The sequence below is a fragment of the Odocoileus virginianus genome, chromosome 18 (assembly GCF_023699985.2).
Source record: "Odocoileus virginianus isolate 20LAN1187 ecotype Illinois chromosome 18, Ovbor_1.2, whole genome shotgun sequence".
NCBI lineage: Eukaryota > Metazoa > Chordata > Mammalia > Artiodactyla > Cervidae > Odocoileus > Odocoileus virginianus.
In genome coordinates this window covers 32,660,579-32,679,364 of record NC_069691.1, presented here as the reverse complement: position 1 = coordinate 32,679,364, position 18,786 = coordinate 32,660,579, and the positions used below count along the sequence as shown (strand labels likewise).

Below are 18,786 nucleotides of genomic sequence, written 5' to 3'. Positions count from 1 at the left end.
CCCTATTTTAATATAAAATGAAAACCAAGAGATTTGTAAGCATCCCCATACTGATTTTTGTTATTAGAAGTGAATGGAAAGTGCCCACAAAAGCTGATTTTCCAGCCTCTGTTCGACCAGAGGCCTCTTCTGGGGAACCATTAGTTGCATCTTCTAATAAATAACATTTGATACATTAAATACTCCATTGAATGGATACTCTCTAAAGGAAATGAAGCTAACACAGTCCCTTGGCTTCTATGAACCTTTAATTTCATGCATGCATTGTACAGTTTATAACGGTAGGGTTTTTTTCCCTTTAGGGACAGATTATGTTTTCAGTAGTGTCTTTCTTAAAAATATTTTTTCTTTTTTACTTTTTTTTGGCTGCACTGGGTCTTCGTTGCTGCCGTGGACTTTCTCTAGTTGTGGCGGGGGGTAGGTGGTGGCAGGGGCTTCTCTCTAGTGACGGTGTGCGGGCTTCTCATTGCATCGGCTTCTCTTGTTGTGGAGCGTGGGCTCAGTAGTGGTGGCCCTTGGGCTTAGTTGTTCCACAGCATGTGGGATCTTCCTGGACCAGGGATTGAACCGGTGTCCCCTGCATTTCAAGGTAGATTCTTAACCACTGGACCACTAAGAGAGCCCTCGTTGGTGTCTTTTGACTCACCTTAAGGATTGAACCTGGGTCTCCAGCATTGCAGGCAGAGTCTTTACTCTCTGAGCCACCACGGAAGCTGACACTGTAGAGGGCACCAGTAAATCATACTTAACTGTGTGCAAATGCAGACCGATTTCTCCCTGTGTCCCACCCGTGCACCCTTTCCTGGATCAAGTACCAGAGCTATGGCCATCTAGAACCTCAGTACTAGAATTCATTTTTGGGTGGGGTGGCAGGTGGGGTACAGCTCTGAAACAATGTTGGATCTGAAACAGTAATGGGTAGGCCTGCAGAAAAATGGCAACACAGCAGGTCTGTGGTGCCATCCTTAGAAAGGCCTGCGTTCAAAATTGGCCCTTGGCTAAGCGTCTAGGAACCTGAGTTTGGGGGTGTTTCCACCATTCTGTAATTGACGAGAGACTTAATGTTCTAAGCTTCCCTGATAGTTGGTAAAGAATTCACCTGCAATGCAGGAGACTCCAGTTCGATTCCTGGGTTGAGAAGATCCTCTGGAGAAGGGATAGGCTACCCACTTCAGTATTCGTGGGCTTCCCTTGTTGCTCAGCTGGTAAAGAATCAGCCTGCAATGTGGGAGACCTAGGTTCGATACCTGGGTTGGGAAGAACTCCTGGAGAAGAGAAAGGCTATATTCACTCCAGTATTCTGGCCTGGAGAATTCCATGGACTTTATAGACCATGGAGTCGCAAAGAGTCGGACATGACTGAGCGACTTTCACTTTACTGTTCTAAACTGTTTGTGCAAATAATAGTGGTTTATGCTGAACACTTACTTTCCTTCTGGAAGTCTGGAATTGGGAGTTCTGGTACATGCTCCACAAAGGGGGCCCATGTGACCAACCCCCAGCCACTAAGTTCCTGAGAAGCTTCTCTTGTACACAGCACTTCCTATGGGTTGTCACAGTTCAGTGCTAGAGATTAAATGCATCTTGTGTGTCTCCATGGGGTGAGGACTCTGAAGGATGCTCTTGGTTTCTTCTGGACTTTGCTCTATGCCCTTTTCCCTCTGCTGGCTTTGTGTCCTTTCGCTCTAATAAATCTTAGCTGTGAACATGATTATGTGCTGAGTCCTATGAGTCTTACTGATCTTGTGGTTAGCATTGGAACCCCCAACACAGTCGTTCAAACATAACTTGTGTAGGATTCCATACGAGGAGGAAGGCAGAAGGTGTCTAAGGCTTTGCCTTAAGGATCTATATCATTTGCCTCCTAAGCACTTCTTCATTTTGGTGTTACACTCAGTAACTGTGTTTAGACTGTAGTATAATGAGGTGGGCACATCTGGAACATTCAGTTATCCATGTGAATTCATTCCTTGTTCCTTACTGCCTTGGAACTGAGGTGTAAAGCAGAGAGAGACAAAACACGCTGTCTTTTCTTCTCCTCTAACACACATACATACATTTCCCCCGTTATCTCTTCTGCTAATGATCGGAAATCAGTACTCACTGGGATTCTCCTCATTGATGGAATACAGGGCAGTTGCCCTTGATTTGGAAATCTGAGTTAGCAAAATAAAATAACAAAAATTACCTTCCATTAGGGTTAAATCTGGGGGCTTGTTATTGCCCTATTCCCCGTCTTGGATGTGTGTCTAGAATCTGCCTTTCCTTACTGCACAGAGAATTTGCCAAGAGTTTTAAGTCTCTCTCTCCATTTGGAAGGCTTCTTTACTTGCTTACTCCTTGGGAAAGTAGGAGGCAAAACAGAAGTGCTCCTGAGAAATAATCCCCCAGGAGAGTGTTTGGGGAGAACATACAAGACCAATAAGTGGATTCAGTGGTGGCTACCGTCAACAGTGTGCCTGCCTCTGGCTGGCCCGAGTGTGCTCTCCGCCGTTGGCGAGAGTTTACATGCTCTTTGCCTTTTTGGTCTGGTTGGATAACCTCCATGCACTACCTCTGAGACAAGTGAACATGAGCAAATAGAGCGTGTAAATTTATAGACAGTGTCTATTTTAGACTTCGTGAAAATAGACACTTGAAAGAGAAGATGGATGAGATGACAAAAATCTTATTTCCTGCCTTGATAGGTGACTCTAAAAAGTAAAATGTGGTATGCAATTCTGTCCATGAATAACAATTTTTCTTTATTAAAGTGACTTAATTCCTTGATGATTTTTTTAATACTACCTTATCTTCCTCAAATAAACATAAATAAAGAAAACAGTCCTCCTGGTGATTTAGAAAATCAACAAAGAGTTGATTTTCTTAAAAGGAGGCTCCAACTGTTTTATTGCACAGTGGTTCATGGGGAGCAGTTCACTAGTTATTGAAGTTAGTACATTTCTAAGACAGCCAAGTCATTCCTTTGATATTCTGTGAAACCATTACAGTCAGTGTTTAGAACTAACAACTGACAATAGGTATGAAAAGTAAAATAAGTGAAAGCTTTTTATTCTTTTAGTTTTTATGAAATACTTTAGTAAATGAAGTTCTAAGTTATCTTTTTAAATTTTTATTTTATATCGGAGTATAGTTGATTTCCAATGTTGTATTCGTTTAAGGTGTACAGGAAAGTGATTCAGTTATATCCATTCTGTTTTAGAATCGTATTTCCATATAGGTTATTACAGAATATTGAGCAGAGTTCCCTGTGCTATGCAGTAGGTCCTTGTTGATGATCTGTTTTATATATAGTAATGTGTATATGTTAATCCCAAATTCCTAATTTACCCCATTCTCCCACCTTTCCCTTTTGGTACCCATCAGTTTGTCTTTGAAGTCTGTGTGTCTGTTTCTGTTTTGTAAGTTCATTTTTATCACTTTTTTTCTTTTTTTAGATTTCACATATGAGCGATTTCATACAGCATTTTTCTCTCTCTTACTTCACTTAGTGTGATAATCTTCAGGTCTATCCATGTTGCTGCAAATTTTAATGGCTGGGTAATAATCCATGTACATATATACCACATCTTTTTTATCCATTTCTCTGTTGATGGACATTTAGGTTGCTTCCATGTCCTGACAGTTATTTGCAATTAAATAGTACTTCAGTGAACATTGAGGTGTATATATCTTCTCAGGTTATGGTTTTCTCCAGACAGATGACCAGGAGTGGGATTGCTGGATCATATGGTAGTTCTAGTTTTAGTTTTTGTTTTTTTTTTAAGAAACACCCATACTGTTTTCCATAGTGGTTGTACCAATTTACATTCCTACTAACAGTGTAGGAGGGTTCCCTTTTACTACACCCTCTCCAACATTTATAGTTTGTAGACTTTTTGATGATGGCCATTCTGACAGGTGTGAGGTGATACCTCATTGTAGTTTTGATTTGCATTTCTCTGATAATTAGTGACGCTGAGCATCTTTTCATGTGTCTTTTGGCCGTGTGTATGTCTTCTTGGAAGAAGTGTCTCTTTGAATCTTCTGCCTATTTTTTGATTGGGTTTTTTTTTTTTTAATTGAGCTGCATGAGCTGTTTGTATATTTTAGAGATTAACCCCACGTTAGTTGTATCATTTGCAAATATTTTCTCCTATTCTGTGGGTTGTCTTTTTGTTTTGTTTATGATTTCCTTTGCTGTGCAAAAGCTTTTAAATTTATATAGGTCCCATTTGTTTATTTTTGCTTTTATTTTCATTACTTTAGGAGGTAGATCTAATAAGATATTGCTGCATTTCATGTCAGAGAGGGTACAGCCTATGTTTGCTCCTAAGAATTTTATAGTACCTGGCCTTACATTTAGTTCTTTGATCCATTTTGAGTTCATGGTATGTATGGTGTTAGAGAATGATGTGTATGGTGTTAGAATGAAATTAGAAATTCTCTTTTACAGGTAGCTGACCAGTTTTCCGAGCACCAATTATTGAAGAGACTGTGTCTTTGTATAGTCTTGCCTCTTTTAATTGACCATTCAGTTCAGTTCATTTCAGTTGCTCAGTCATATCAGATTCTTTGCGACCCCATGAACCACAGCACGCCAGGCCTCCCTATCAACAACTCCCAGAATCCACCCAAACCCATGTCCATTGTGTCGGTGGTGCCATCCAACCATCTCATCCTCTGTCATCCCCTTCTCCTCCTGCCCTTAATCTTTCCCAGCATCAGAGTCTTTTCAAATGAGTCAGCTCTCCACATCAGGTGGCCAAAATGTTCGAGTTTCAGCTACAACGTCAGTCCCTCCAATGAACACCCAGGACTGATCTCCTTTAGGATGGACTGGTTGGATCTCCTTGCAGTCCAGGGCAATCTCAAGAGTCTTCTCCAACACCACAGTTCAAAAGCATCAGTTCTTCTGTGCTCAGCTTTCTTTATAGTCCAACTCTCACATCCATACATGACTACTGAAAAAACCATAGCCTTGACCAGATGGACCTTTGTTGACAAAGTAATGTCTCTGCTTTTTAATATGCTACATAGGTTGCTCATAACTTTCCTTCCAAAGAGCAAGCATCTTTTAATTTCATGGCTGCAGTCACCATCTGCAGTGATTTTGGAGCCTGGAAAAATAAAGTCAGCCACTGTTTCCCCATCTATTTGCCATGAAGTGATAGGACTGGATGCCATGATCTTAGTTTTCTGAATGTTGAGTTTTAAGCCAACTTTTTCACTCTCCTCTTTCACTTTCATCAAGAGGCTCTTTAGTTCTTCTTCACTTTCTGCCATAAGGGTGGTGTCATCTGCATATCTGAGGTTATTGATATTTCTCCTGGCAATCTTGATTCCAGCTTGTGCTTCCTCCAGCCCAGTATTTCCCATGATGTGCTCTGCATATAAGTTAAATAAGCAGGGTGACAATATACAGCCTTGATGCACTCCTTTTCCTATTTGGAACCAGTCACTTGTTCCATGTCCAGTTCTAACTGTTGCTTCCTGACCTGCATACAGGTTTCTCAAGAGGCAGGTCAGGTGGTCTGGTATTCCCATCTCTTTCAGAATTTTCCACAGTTTATTGTGATCCACACAGTCAAAGGCTTTGGCATAGTCAATAAAGCAGAAATAGATGTTTTTCCAGAACTCTCTTGCTTTTTTGATGATCCAGTGGATGTTGGCAATTTGATCTCTGGTTCTTCTGCCTTTTCTGAAACCAGCTTGAACATCTGGAAGTTCACGGTTGACGTATTGCTGAAGCCTAGCTTGGAGAATTTTGAGCATTACTTTACTAGCATGTGAGATGAGTGCAATTATGTGGTAGTTTGAGCATTCTTTGACATTGCCGTTCTTAGGGATTGGAATGAAAACTGACCTTTTCCAGTCCTGTGGCCACTGCTGAGTTTTCCCAATGTGCTGACATATTGAGTGCCTCACTTTCACAGCATCATCTTTTAGAATTTGAAATAGCTCAACTGGAATTCCATGACCTCCACTAGCTTTGTTCATGCTTCCTAAGGCCCACTTGACGTCACATTCCAGGATGTCCGGCTCTAGGTGAGTGTGAGTGATCACACCATCGTGATTATCTGGGTCGTGAAGATCTTTTTTGTACAGTTCTTCTGCGTATTCTTGCCACCTCTTCTTAATATCTTCTGCTTCTGTTAGGACCGTACCATTTCTGTATTGACCCTAGGGGCATCAATTTATTTTTGGACTTTCTGTTCTATTCCACTGATTTATATTTCTGTTCTTGTGCTATTACCATACACTGCTCTGATGACTGTGACTGTAGCTTTGTATCAATAGTATGATCTGAAGTCAGGGAATTTATTCCTCTAGCTCCCTTTTTTCTTTCTTAGGATTACTTTGACTATTTGGGGTCTTTCCTGTTTCTGTACAAATTTTAAATTTTTTTCAATAAAATTCGAAATGAAAGCCTTTTATATTTTATAATTTAGACTAGCTGAAAGGTATTTTGTAATATTTCTTTTTTTAAAAAATACATTTCATGTTAATTCATCCACATATATTTTCTTTGCTTTTTTATTCCCCATCCTGTGTATTTTACTTTTGGTACACAACCAGAGTTCCATAGTAAGAACTAAATTGATACATTCAAAATTGACTACCCCAGCCTCTACTTTCATATACCCAGGTATTAATTTTCTCTTTGCCCTTTTAGCTTACCAAATCCTCTATAGTTTTATCTCCTCCTCATCTCTACCCAGTCTTCTCATACTGTGTATTCCTAAAACCCTCGCCAGAATTCAGCTACTTACTGTTGCAATCAAATCATTTTAGATGTTCTGATATTCAGTTTTAAAATTGAGTAATTCACTGTTGGCCACAAGTGGAAATCATTTCTAGTCTGTCAAATTTTAAATGTATATTCATATTCTATGTATGCGCTTTCAAGCTCTGTTTCTAATACTTAGTTTCTTATTCCCAAATTTCCTTTCTTCCCCCTCCTAGCTTACTTTCCTATGACAGTCACTCCTTCTGTTTTGTTATTTCCTTTTGCATTTTAGAAAATTTACTTTTTTGTCCCTAACCCTGTAAATAATCCAGTAAATAAAATGACGTTGGAAGCATAGGACCAACCAAGAACTCAAAATATTTTGAGAAAAATGAATTCTTTACTTGCGTTAGAAAATATATTTTTATTTCTTAAGTACATAATATAAAACTTGTGGATATCTGCTTTTGCATATGACCGCCTAACCAGATATTGGACAACTTAGGTTTTGGACTCATACTGTTTTTAGGTATCCAGTAAGCATCCATCTAAAGAAAATAGTGGGTTTACAGAAATTACAAGTGATCAGTTGTTGACAGAAATGAATCGGTATAAAGCCAAAGTCATTTGCTTAAAATGTGTGAGGCGCCACCCTAGTTGCTATAGGGATATAAAGATGAGTACTGTGGAGCCTTTCTACTCACGGGCCTGGCTACATTGCAAGCTGTTATTCAGTCACAAAGTCGTATCCAACCTCTTTGTGACCTCATGGACTGCAGCATGCCAGGCTTCCCTGTCCTTCACTCTCTTCTGGAGTTTGCTCAAACTCCTGTCCTTTGAGTCACTGATGCCATCCAACCATCTTATCCTCTATCATCCCTTCTCCTCTTGCCCTCAGTCTTTTCCAGCATCAGAGTCTTTTCAGTGAGTTGGCTCTTTGCATCAGGTGGCCAAAGTATTGGAGCTTCAGCTTTAGCATCAGTCCTTCCATTGAATATTCATGGTTGATTTCCCTCAGGATTGACTGATCTCCTTGCTGTCCAAGGGACTCTCAGGAGTCTTCACCAGCACCACAGTTTAAAAGCATCAATTGTTCAATGCTCAGCATTCTTTATGGTTCAACTCTCACATCAATACATAACTACTGGAAAAATCATAGCTTTAACTATATGGACCTTTGTCAGCTAAGTGATGTCTCTGCTTTTTACTACACTGTCTAGGTTTGTCATGGGCGTCCTTGGTGGCTCAGACAGTAAAGAATCTGCCTGCAATGCAGGAGACCTGGGTTCAGTCCCTGGGTCGGAAGATCCCTAGTAAAGAATACGGCAGCCTGCTCCAGTATTCTTGCCTGGAGAATCCCATGGACAGAGGAGTCTGGTGGACCACAATTGATGGGTCTCAAAGAGTTGGACACAACTGAGCAACTAAGACACACAGACACTAGCTTTGTCATAACTTTTCGCTCAAGGAGCAGGCACCTTTTAATTTCATGGCTGTGGTCACCATCTGTAATGATTTTTAGAGCCCAAGAAAGTAAAATCTGCCACTGTTTCCGTTTATTTTCCCCCATCTATTTGCCATGAAGTGATGAGACCGATTGCCATGATCTTAGTTTTCTGAAATTGCATGTAACCAATATAATGGAATGTGGTAAAAATAAAAATCACATGAAAAGCAGATGGGAATTCTGGGTAGATCATAGAATTTATGATAGAAGTGATATTTGAAAAGAGGGCCTTGGCTGATAGTGGGCCTCTAGAAAATTGATTCCAGTCTTCCAAGTGAAAGACAGTATAGACAAAAATGTGGTGTGGTGAGAAAGGATAGTGTGTGCGCTGATAGTTGATTTGTCCAGTTTCCAGTGACAGAGTGTGCACAAAAGAAGCAAGACTTAAAAGCTAGATGAGGGCAGTTCTTAAATACTAGCATGAAGAATTTATGCTTAAGTCATTTAGCAGGGGGAGCTGTTGAAGTTTAGTGTGGAGGGAAAAGTTGTAATGTGACCAGAGATGTACTTTAAGGAATGCAACTTGACATCAGAATGTAGCCAAATATAAGTGAGATGGAAAGAGTAAATGGGAAGAATGAGAAATGGTTAAAATAATTCAGTTAGGAAGTAATGTGGGACATCACTAAGCTTGAGAGAATAGGTATAAAGAGACAGGTATGTGACTGGACAACTAAGTTATCCAAGCCTGGATTTCCGTTTGCAGAGAAGAGTGGGAAGAGAAAACAGGCCCTGAGACTTGCGTGGGGGTGGCAAACAGGAGTACCTTCTCTTTCAGTATACTTCTAGACTCAGATCACTGACTAGAATCCCAGCTCCAGAAATTGCTAGCTTTATGACTTTATGCAAGTTAATGAACTTTTATGTGCCTCAATTTCCCCATCTGTAAAGTGGGTCTGGTAATAGTACTTCAAACCTCATTTGAGTGTAGATGAACATAATGCACGTATGTTACCTAGAGGCCTGTTTGGTGCGTTGTAAGTGCTCAAAAAAGTGTAGGCGTTATTATTTTTCTGTAACCCTCAGAGCCCTTTGTTGTTGTTCGGTTGCTAGGTCGTGTCCGACGTATTGCGACCTCATCGACTGCAGATACCGCCAGCCCACCAGGCTCCTCTGTTGTCCGCTATCTACCAGAGTTTGCTCAAATTCATGACCATTGAGTCGGTGATGCTATCTAACCTTCTCATCCTCTGCCGCCCCCTTCTCCTTTTGTCTTGAATCTTTCTGGGCGTCGGGGTCTTTTCTAATGAGTTGGCTCAGAGCCCTAGCAGCTAGCTATTTTTACCCATTTCATATATGAGAAAGACAAGCTCAGAGACTACAGTTGACCCTTGAACAACACAGGTTTGAACTGTGTGGGTCCCACTTACACGCAGATATTTTTCATCAGTAAATACAACAGTCTACACGTTCCAGAATTTGTTGAATCTTCAGATATGGAGCCACAGATAGAGGAATCAAACCTCATATATGGAGGACTAGCTATAAGCTATATGCTGATTTTTGACTGTTCAGAGGGTCAATAATAACCCCACATTGTTCATGGGTCAACTGTGTATTATTTAAGCCAACTCAGAGCCTGAAAATAGCATTTTCAGTTGCCTCTATGCCTTAGTGTATTTCAGATTTTGTTTTGTTTTCAGAATTCAGATAACAGTTTTTCTTGAGCCACTGGGTCTAGACGCAGAATCCCTAAAGAAACCCTCAGACATAATATTTTTCTCAGAAAATTTATAAAGCAGATGCAGGTTAGAGATGAAAGATGGCAGGATTGATGGGAAGGTGGATGAGGATTCAGGAATTAATAAGTATAGTCATTTTCAGCAGACAAAATGAAGAAAAGAATGTGCATGCAGACACATCTCTAACTGTAGTAGTTTGTCATTTCTGTGTCTAATATTAAACTGACTAATGCATGTCTTCACTCTGTAGGCAAATACATAACATCAGCCATGTATAGGACACTGTTACATTTGCCTTCTAGTCCCTCGTATGCCAGGATTTAAAACTGATCCTGAAAATGTCCAACATGAATGTAATGCCATTGCCAAAAGCATTTTCAAATGCAATAGATAATTTTCTGGTACTTTCAGAGAAAAAAAATATATGCATATTAATATGGCTAAAGCTGACATGCGTAACTTTTTCTCACCCCCAGCACACTGGTAATGGAGCCACCTCCCTGCACCAGTGGTCTTAGGGAATGACTTCACATTTGCGTTGGACATCTTCTTGATGGTCAGCAGGGGCGTCCAGGGGAAATGGCTCCCAGGTAGGGCTAGTGTGGGGTTGAAGAGACTCCCAGTTGACTGGAATCTACTCACACCCAGCGCATGGAAGTACAGTACAGTCGGTGTTCTCTGTCCTGAGTCAGGAGTCCTCACACCAACAGAAAAGAAAAGGGAAGCTTTGTGAGAAAACCACCAGACTGGCTCAGAGGAGCTGGACAGATTCTCTCAAGTCAGCTCCTCACACTCTGGCTTCCTGATCTTGGGCAAGATACTTGTTAATTTTCTCTTTTGTAACTTTAAAAAGTGGCATTAGATGACCTCTAATTTGCCTCCCAACTCCTGCGTTCATAATACTAATGAATTCATTCAGTATTGATTCAGCCTGGCAGTTGGGATATAAAGTACAATAATCTTGTGATAAAGAGATACACATGACATAGAAATATAAGTAGATCACTGAAGGGGCAGGTATTTCTTGCTGGGAGTGGGGAGAAGGAAGGAAAAGGGTATAGGATAGGAAACCTCTCATAGGTTAATTTCAGTTGGACCTTGAAGGGTGGAAATGTGTCAGGAGCAGAGGGTTCAGAAGCAGGTGAGATTTTACTGAGCTTGGTATTTATGGTAAGATCTTTGCAGTTGGAGTCCAGAGGTCCTGGCAGGAGATGATGTAGGAAGGGTGGATTGGGTTTATATTGTGCGTCTGTGCTAAGTCACTTCAATTGTGTCCGACACTATGCGACCCTATGGACTGCAACCTGCCAGGCGCTTCTCTGTCCGTGGGATTCTCCAGGCAAGAATACTAGAGTGGGTTGCCATTGCCTCCTCCAGGGGATCTTCCCAACCCAGGGATCGAACCTGTGTCACTTATGTCTCCTGCATTGGCAGGCAGGTTCTTTACCACTAGCACCTGAAGGGATTTCAGATGCCAGGCAAGGGAATTTTTTATTCTCTGCACAATAGGAAACCCCTGAAGTTTTGCCAGGAAGGGGAATGAAATATTCTGAGTCTCAGTTTTTGGAAACTTGATGAAAGTCTGTAAAGAGTGGATTAAAGTGAGCAAGGAAATCCGATTTGTTTTCTTAATAGCTGTCTTCATCTGTTACCTTACACCCAGGTACCTTTGGGCATTTATATTGATCCCTCCAGCATGTCTCCCTTTCTATAACCATCATTGACTTCACAAACTCAAGAAAATATGGTTTGTGCTCCTCTTCTCTAAGGTGACTCCAAGAGCTTATCTCCCCTAAGTGCACACCGCCTCCCCCGTCCCCAACCAAGCAGGGTGGCTGTACCATTAGCAATGTGGTTTTTTTTGTTTTTTTAAAGGCAAGAAAATCCAGTGTTAAAAAGGAAATTAATGATTTAGAAATGTACTTTCCAAAAAAAAAAAAAAAACTGAAAGAAATCTAGTTTACTCAGTTCTGTATCCATAGGTAGCTTAGTTTGTTTTTTCTTAAAAGGTCAGGAAAAATTTAATCCCTTAGTGGTTGTCACAGTGATGTCAGTCTTAACTACTATTAACTGATGTAACCCTTAACTTTGGCTTAACACACTAAAAGCAAAGAACTTTGTATGGCGTTTTCATATTTGATTGCAGCACTTGCTTGATTGAAGCTGCATTGACCGAACACAGGACACTAAGATCAATTTTAGGGGATCGCAGGGAGCCCCTAGGGGTTTGCCTGGGATCCCTGAGGCCCCTGGGTCAGGCCATCAACTCTGGCTTTCGTGTTTTCCTTTTTCTCTGCTGCAACCTTTTTTTCCACCCTTTTTAATGAATGCACCAGAAGGTACTGTCTGTGCATGCGTGTGTGCCTCCACCAAATAGCTTTATCATCAGTGCTGTGGGCCCTCCTTACACACTCGTGGCTTTCATAAGACAGATTTGATGCAAGCTTTCTACACACCCAGCTTTCTACACACCTATCCTTCAGATGGCTCTGTCACCTAAGCTTGCCAGTTGTCAGCCACCCTGGTGTCATTTAAATGGAGGCATTTTGAATGTTTCTCATTTCACAATGTTTAAGACACTCATTAAATGACAGTCATCTTAGGAAAACAGCTGTTTCTTCCCGTTCTCATGCAAACATTTGTTCACCTGGTAATCTTCAGAATCACAGATTTCTGGTTAAAAACAAATTCTTCCAAATTATTTGTAGTTGGCTCAATATGGCTTACATTTTTAAATTTAAAGATACTCAGACTGTCCTGTTTTCTGTGTAAATTAGAGCAGATACAGTCACCCTGAGGCAGTAATGGGGACTAAACTAATTTCACTGATGTAATCATTGTTAAACAATTTCCAATGCAACTTTGGAAGCAGTATTTGTGAACCTGTTTAATGATGTTTAAAAATGCATCAATGAAATTGGCTTAGCCTGTGGCCTTTATTACAGTCTCTCTTCTCAATTACACAGATTCCATGTTTTATGTCTGGACTGATTATAAGTAACCCCCCACACCAAAAAAAAAATTATCCTAGCTGAAGAGTGTAGCTTATCCCTATCCCATGGAATTTGATTTGGAATTGAAAAATCTTGGAAGATAGTTCAAGAGTACCACATGAGCTGTTAGAATGATAGGAAATGCATTCAGGAGGTTGGGCTGGCATTTCTATTTCTGTTTTCACCTTTTTTTTTTCTTTTACTTCCACTGCTCTTCACCTTCCACTTACCCCCAGTGTCGTCATGAATTCACTATAAATTCCAAGCCATCTGCCTTGAAATATAGCAGAAAACATTAAATATGTTTTTACTAATGATCTGCTAAAATCACAATTCAAGCTCTGTGCTGAAGCTGCTTTTTTTTTTCTTTTTCCAAGTTTCAGAGGCAGTATTTAAGTGATGACATGCAGTAATTTGTTCATTCTTCTGTCAGTATAATTTACAAGGCAGTGGCAGATAAACATAGCAATACAAGATTCATTTACGGTGACACAATGGCAGATACACAGAGCAGAACCCTGCCTATGAGATAAAGTGGACTGAGTGACTTATGCAGTAATTAGGGGATAATTGTCATTAACCTCACAAACAGTAGTTTACCCATATTGTTTAAAAGGCTCCAGGATGCGTAATGACAAGGTAATCTGTCAAAGCGCTAGGGGGAAATATTAATAAGATTTGTGCAAGCCTGGATAGAAAATATGCAGAAAGCGGCCACATTAAGCTAATTGGTGGATGAATATACACTTGTAAAAGTGCTTCTAATGGCACGTTTGCTGCTCTCCAAATGACTGCCGTTAATGTGGAGAAGTGGGCTGCTTCGAAAGTCAGGGCTGCTGGGACAAGAGGGTATTAAGGCATGCAGACACAGTTATTACCTTGTGCTCCGTAATGCATGCTTCCCCCTCCTCTATTTTGGAATTCTGAGTTTGGTGTTATAGTACCATATGTTGATTATTTACTCTGATGATTACATTTTTTGATCTTCTATTTCCGTCAGCCGCCGACCCCCAATCACCTCTGTTTTGTGGCCAAAGAAAATGTCTAATAGCTACACTGATAGCTTAGAAATACATAGAAACGCAAACTGATAACACATATGTAGATTGATAATTACACACACACGTGTGGGGGTGCCTTTTATAGGAACACATTTAATCTGAGCAATCAAAGGAAAGTATATCCATCAACAGCCTCGTGTATGTGTTACAAGTAATAATGTGTTGTTCCCTGATGAATGCTAAAGCAGGAAATTAATCTTTGTGTTCTACTGCCATTCTTATACCCAGAGAAGAACAAAGTTAAATCTCCCAATACATCTCTCTGTTCAATCACACACTCTGTCCTCCACGTGTTGTATGGAATACTGCTTAGTGAGTCTTCAGTTCCTTTCTCCCCCTGCTCCCCCACATCCTAATGAATATGTTAAAGTTCCTTAGGGTTGTTCAATCAGCTTCAGTTGTGGAGCGATTCAAAATATAGTATGTGAACTAGAATCAGCCTTTCAAGCTTTGGAAGCTGGGATATGAGTACTGAGGATCTTGGTTGTACAGACAAACTTCATACAAAGATTGAAGGTTGTGACCTTGAATTCATTCCAAGGTTTTGACCCTTACCTAATGTGGAAAATCACCCTCATCGTGGGAAAAAAAAAATTTTTTTTGCACCCATTTTTGCTGTTTATCAAATATGCAGGGGTTGGGGGCAGGAGGAGAAGGGGACAACAGAGGATGAGATGGCTGGATGGCATCATCGACTCGATGGACATGAGTTTGAGTAAACTCCGGGAGTTGGTGTAGGACAGGGAGGCCTGGCATGCTGCGATTCATGGGGTCGCAAAGAGTTGGACATGACTGAGCGACTGAACTGAACTGAACTTGCTGTTTATCAGACATTATAGGAAAGCCCATCAGGAAATGCCAGGGTCTCTCTGGTGTTTGTGTTTAGATACATGAAACCTCAGCACAGACCCCTGGGCAGACGGAAGCTTTCTACAAGCCTGGTGGCAGAACATCGGTTATGGAAAGAAAGGTAAACTAGAAGATGTAAAGCTCAAAGCAAAAATGCTAGCACGGGCTCTAGTGAGTGGTGTTTATTTCCAGGCAAGCAGATTTATAGCTGTCCAAGGACTCGGGTTTTATCTGTATGTCTGAGGGGAGAAGAAAACAAGGCCACTTGCAGGGCCCATCCTTCTCCTTCCTCCTATTTCTAGTGTTTTCTCTGAGGATTTCAAACTGTTCCTTTGCTGTCCTGAACCATAAAATGACTTACCCACTAGCATCTCATGGTGATCATCTCCAAAAGAGTAACTTGTGTCTATTTAAAAGGTTTAATTGAGGCAAGAGTCTCATATACAGATACTGCTGTTTCTCAGAACTCCAGAGATCACAGGAGAACTACAGATATTTATTTATATAGCTAGATGGAGATATAATGTATTTATTTTGGAATGGCTGAGCCTCATGTTTTACAGGATTTCCACACTCTATTGATACAGTGATATGGGGCTTCGAAGGAACTTACTGAGCAGTTTCCCTATAGAAGCGAAGTTTTCACTTGAACAGATCATTAAACTGACCAGGAGTAAAAAGTAATCCAGAAGAATTACTACCTCTAATCACATTACTGATAAAGCATCGAGGGAAGCATGCAGATTATGGAACCATACAGTAACTCAGATGGTGGCATATTTTCAGTCATAAACGCATATGTTCTGAAAATAAGTTGTACATACACAAGTTGGTTGAAAGGAAAAATTTTAGCCTAAGATTGGAAACATTTTGATTGAAATGTCTTGTGTGTCCAGATTCTAGGTATAAATAGTCAAATAAGGGAATTTGACTTTTTTTTAGTAAGGCTTAGAAAGTTAGTGGGGCTTCTCTGGTGTCTCGGTGAAGAATCTGTCCACCAGTGTAGGAGACCCAGGTTTGATCCCTGGGTCGGGAAGATTCCCTGAAGGAGGAGGTGGCAACCCACTCTAGTATTGCTTCAGGGAAGTCCCTTGGAGAGTGGAGCGGGTGGGCTACACTCCATAGGGCTGCAAAAGAGTTGGACACAATAGCGACTAACCACCACCAACAGGAAAGTTTAGCAGGATTCTTACTTACATGTACGAAAACCAAACTAGGTACTGGTTCCTTCACAGTCACACAGCTGGTCATTGGCAGAACGAAGACTAGAATTCAGGTGTCGTTTGCTTATGTTCTTTATTTTCCTCTGACATTGAAGATGAGGAAGTTATATTAAGCATAACCAAAATTTGAAATTTTAAGATCCAAATTCTCTTTTAGCCTCTAAGTTCAGAGTTAGATACTCTGTGCTTAAAGATGCACAGGTGATTGTATATTAAAGGTTGATCTTCTAGGAATAAAGATCTGCTGGATTTGAGATTTCCTATTTCGAAACTTAAATGATTCTTAAGATACCATTGTTAATTATTAAAATGTATTGTGTCTTTAAAAGTTTCTCAGATTTGATTTACAGTGGAGCTAGGTAATTTGAAAAATAACTTCAGACTCTTTGAAGTGTAATTCTAGATATTGTGGAAAGTAATTTACACCTCGTGACAATTCTGTAGATGGCAAAGCAAGGCACTTGCTTTATTTATTTGCAAACAAATAACCAACAGAAGAAATTCATGGAGCTGGTTTAAAGGCAAACAAGCTAAAATTCCTGGATACAGGGAAGAAATCCTGACAGGCCTTGAACAGAGCTTAGCTGGAGTTCTGTGATTAAATATGTTGTAACCCTAGAGTGATCTCTCATAATCACAGATTTTAGAATAAAATTGCTGTACAGACAGTTATTGAGGAGAAAAGCAATCGTCCTCTGTGAATCTGGTCCATCATCAAGAACATTCTATAACAAAGTAAATTTTTATATCAAAAGTCAAACAACATACTTAAAAAAAATCAGAAGAGCCATTTAAAACTAATGCCTTGGCATTTCGATTCCTCCTGGTTTGAGAGGTGGTCATTTTGGGAGAGTGTATTGTTCAATTTCTCAATAATTTGTTTCTTCTTCTAAAAGATACCTTCTTCTCTGAAAAGTAGTTTCAAATATGGATCAGAAACAGAAATGGTAGGGATTTATCTCTTGAAAAATCTACCAGAGCCATACCTGAAAATCACATAATATTAACATGTCTTTTCCTTCTGCTCCCAACTGCAGTCAGGGGCCATTTCCTTCAAGCTTCCAGTTTCATCCAAGGAGAGTAATTCCTTAATTCTGTACTTTTTTTTTTTTTTTTTTGCAAGTAATTTGATATGCCTTTCCTTACTATACTACCAATTCTTCATGATTGAGCATTTTTCATTCTATAATAAGACTGATTTATAATGAGGTTGGTGCAGTACCTGAGAATGGTAGTCTCTGTACAGGTACACGTTTGTATACATGCACATATACGTGATAAGTAACTTTTAAAGTCAATCCCTAATGTGCAAATTGTATTTATAGAGAGCAGACCTGTGTTAGCAAGGACTAATGAGTCTCACCTTGACAGAAAATTCTTTAAGGCAAAGTTTTTTGAGAGCTCTGTCATTCTAACCAGTGGTAGATATTCCTATAGCGTTCATTTCTCCTTTGGGGGAAAAAGGAGGAATTGGAAAGACACTTCAGACAAGTCCTTTATAATCTGTTCATACTGAATTTAGCACCAGCTTCTGTAATCACAGCCAGCCAATATATACATAGCTCTGATGTCTGTGCGCACATTTCGTGACATCGATGGGCTTGGGTTGATGAGGAAAGCATATTTGTTTCCCAGAAGGGATAAATGTGCATGAATGTTAACAAAGTCCATTCTTTATTTTTCTTTGCAAGTTTTCATTTCTTTCTGTACCACACCCTGTTGATTCTTTCTCATGGAACCCTTCTGTCCTGGGGAGGGGCAGAAGAAGCAAGAATGGACTGGTCAACATTGTATTTAAAAGGTAAAGTGATGCTCTTGAGAAATTCTGCAAAACCCAAATTTCCAGATGATGGAAATCGGGTAGTTTTTATTACCCAAAACGAATTTGATTTTTTTTCTTATCAGATAAGTCTAATTTGAACCATTTGGTGCAATCATGGTATAAATGAGCATGCCTCACTCCGCCTACAGATATTACAGTTGTTTCAACTGGCCTGGAAATATTAGCCTGAAACACTGGAAAAGCACACTCACTTGAAAGAACTCTGTGAATAAAGAAGAGTATAATTCTGTTTACTTACACAAGCAGACTGTTCCAGTGTATACTGTATATGGTAGTGGTTCATCTTTCTCAGCCAGTGCCCTCCCAGAAATATGTGTTTAAATGTAAATTTGCTAAAACAAATAAGCATGCCAAGTTGTTTCCCCACATAATTTCAAGTGTTTCTCAAAAATTATCACAATATTGCTTGCAAAATTTCCCCAAGTGCTTCCCAGAATCTGTTATTTTCAATAAGCATTTTTTGTTATTGTTTTACCATTTTTCTTCATCTGCCCCCTCCTGCACACACACCTCCCCCCCGCCCCACTTCTTGCTTGCTTACACACACACACACATGTGCAGGCACACAGACACACAAATTTTAACCCTTGCCAAGTCATGTAAATTAGATAAATAAATAATTAGCTCCCCCCCCCCCCCACCTCAACAAAAAGAGAGGAAGTGGCTCTGATGTATGTGGAGAGTACCCGGACCAGTTAAGCTTTTTGGCTGAAGAGAAGTTTAAAAGTAACTTGACTTTAGAGGAACAATTTAAAATTGAAATATCTGCTTGTCACACATGGACCCACATGAGTTCTAAAACAGATAGCTTGTAGGTGAAAAGGAGAGAAGAGGACTGAAAGTTCTATAAATTCTATAAGATTTTCTTTCTTTTTTTTTTTTTTTTTTGGTAAAGCTGTAGGTAGTGCTTTCAGCCCTC

General features: G+C 40.0%; 1 protein-coding gene across 4 annotated transcripts in view; it reads left to right on the top strand.

Annotated features, from left to right (window-relative positions):
* BNC2 (basonuclin zinc finger protein 2) overlaps positions 1 to 18,786 on the top strand; it is a 466,221-nt gene that overhangs the window by 411,569 nt on the left and 35,866 nt on the right. Inside the window, exon 1 of one of the 4 annotated variants that reach the window (XM_070480548.1) lies at positions 5,978 to 6,027. The exons of the other annotated variants lie outside the window; for them this stretch is intronic. The gene's annotated coding sequence lies outside the window, so the exon portion shown is untranslated. Of the gene's footprint in view, positions 1 to 5,977; positions 6,028 to 18,786 lie in introns of those variants that run through there. 4 annotated transcript variants of the gene reach the window in all.